This window comes from Nanorana parkeri, unplaced genomic scaffold (assembly GCF_000935625.1).
Source record: "Nanorana parkeri isolate BGI_ZX_2015 unplaced genomic scaffold, ASM93562v1 scaffold304, whole genome shotgun sequence".
In the NCBI taxonomy this organism is placed as follows: domain Eukaryota; kingdom Metazoa; phylum Chordata; class Amphibia; order Anura; family Dicroglossidae; genus Nanorana; species Nanorana parkeri.
The window spans coordinates 1,373,566-1,376,220 of NW_017306572.1; the positions used below are offsets into that span (position 1 = coordinate 1,373,566).

Consider the following 2,655-nt stretch of genomic DNA (forward strand, 5'->3'; position numbering starts at 1 on the left):
ATCTATAAATAGCAACTTGTATAAATACAGCTGCCTATTAAAGGTGGCTGTATTTTTAATAAAACCTTGGGGGCCTTTCCCCTGGTGTTGTTCCTAAAAAAAAAACAACTAAAAATAGAGCTGTAGTTGGGTTTTAAGATACTTGGCTCAGAGACAGCTTTTGACATTTAACATTTTTCAAGTTCATGTAAAATGGTGTAGTTTGAAAAGAATAATAGTATCAATGTGCGTGTTAATGTTTTAAAAATCTTGTTTCTGTGTTTCTTTATCTATATATTATCTTTATCTATTTATTTCTGTTTTCTTGTGCTATATATTATATTGGTGAAGCTGTGCTTGCTCATTACTGCTTTGCAGTGCTACACAATGGTTGTACTTTGCTTCGCCATGTCATAATGCAAGTTTATGAGATGAGTTAACTAATTTGCTGACAGCGTTCAGTCAGCAGGGGTAAAATAGAGACAGAGTAAGTGCACTGAGCCACTTGGAGACTCTGTATTGGCTATTCTGCTAATCTCCATATACAATTTAAGAACAAAAACTTTGAAGCACAAGCTTGTAAAAATGTAAAAGTTGCATCAAAAAATATTTTGATACATTCCACAATAACAATTCACAATACATAAATTGCAACACTGAAAGTACAGTGCATGGCGTAATTACTACGCACAGTGGCGTAGTGGTTAGCGCTTCTGCCTTGCAGCACTGGGGTCCCTGGTTCGAATCCCGGCTAGAGTCACTATCTGCAAGGAGTTTGCATGTTCTCCCTGTGCTTGCGTGGGTTTCCTCCTACACTCCAAAGACACGCTGGAAGGTTAATTGTCTCCTCTCTAATTTTATGCATGTGAGATAGGAACCTTAGATTATAAGCTTGAGGGTAGGCACTGATGTGAATGTGTAACTATGTAAAGTGCTGCATAAATTGTCGGCGCTATACAAATAAATAAATAAATATTTCACCACTTTTTCATGGAAAATATACTTTCTGACATCTTTATCTATTTATAAAACCGCATGGGGTAGTTCCTCTATGAAGGAGTCACTGGCCAATATTGTTTTTCAGTTTTGCAGCACTTTCGCAATCAGTCTTCACACCACAACTTTTTATATCAGATAGCTACAAATTAGTGAAGCAAGGTGTCAATTGACCTATTATTTTTAAAACAAAAGGGAAACAGGTGACAAAAATCACTTGTGTGGCTGATAATAGTGAAAGCTCTATCAGCAACAGATGCTTCCTTGTGCATCTCTGTCTGGCATCCAAATGTACTTGACCTCTCTTAGTAAGGTTTTCACGCCACCCATGCTGAATTATCTTTTCATGTTCAATGTCACATTTACTAAAAAGACCTTGCTTATGTGAACCGGCCCTGTAAATTCATGATTTGTGTTCCAAGAATCAGCAGTATCATAGTTGGCTTGTCTTTTGTGAATCCAATGTACAAATCAGCATTTTAAAATTAACCCAAATGTCAAGGTTAGGAGACTATAATGGCATAGAATGCACCTGCAGGTGCTTGATGGTCCATTTAGCAGTTCTACCCTATGGCTTCCTGGGGACACTTAAAGTGACGCTAAACTCAGGAGACTCAAGAGTTAAACATTCAAGCAGGTTAAAATGTGCATACCATGCACCCCCCCTCGCAGATTTAGTGACAATAAACTCAAGAGTTAAATCTTAAAAATGCATTCAAGTACCTTAACTAACCATATCAGTTTAGCTTATTTGTGTATCACTCAGCTGTAGATCCTCAAATCATCTCTGAATTTGTGCTAACACTAATTCCTTCTGGGGGGTTGCTACTTTTGTTTCTCACGGTCCCTGTGAGTGCAGTAGCCACTGCATCAAGCTCACTCCCGTGATGGAATACATTCTTAATACAAATGAGTAAACGAAATGTGAGATCGTAGTTCATCTCGGGAGAGAGCCTGGAGTGGCGGCTGCTTTACAACGTACACAGGGACTATGGAGAACAAAAGTAGCCACCCTCCAGAATGAAGGACAGTATCAGCACCAGAGGATTTAAGGATCTAAAGCTGAATGATACACAAATAAGCTAAATTTCTTTTATTAGTTAAGGTACCTGAATGCATTTTTAAGAATTAACTCCCAAGTTTAGTACCACTTTAATATGGGGGTGGGCATGGTATGCAAATTTTAACCTGCTTTCATGGTTGACAACTTTGTTCTGCTTTTCCTGCCTACTACTACTAGCTATACCATAACCTGGATAAATGAGGACTTTCACAGACATGTTAATGACACATATGATCTTGCCTGATATTGTCTGTCATATTGTTTGTACCAGTCTATAAATTCTTCAGTCTCCTTGTTCTGTTCTATTTTTGGCTTTGTCTGTTCCTGGTCTTTTGGCACTATGCTTCTTGTGTGCCCATTGGTTAACTAACTGATGAACAGTGACTACATTCCTCATAGTTCTTTGATTGGCCACAATTGTCTTTAAAACCAACTTCTTTCAACATTTCACACACAATTCTCTGTAAAACCAACTTGGAAAACTTCAGTTATGTTGCCTCTAAAGAATTAATAGTTAAAATATACATAAAATACTAGATAACATGTGGTTAAAAATAATGTTTAAATAAAAATGTGATATACAATGTTACAATCATAATGATAATATTTGCCAGTCT

General features: G+C 37.1%; 1 protein-coding gene across 1 annotated transcript in view; it reads left to right on the plus strand.

Annotated features, from left to right (window-relative positions):
• ITGA9 (integrin subunit alpha 9) overlaps window positions 1–2,655 on the plus strand; it is a gene marked incomplete at its 3' end in the record, with an annotated part of 105,192 nt that overhangs the window by 61,469 nt on the left and 41,068 nt on the right. The window lies entirely within an intron of this gene.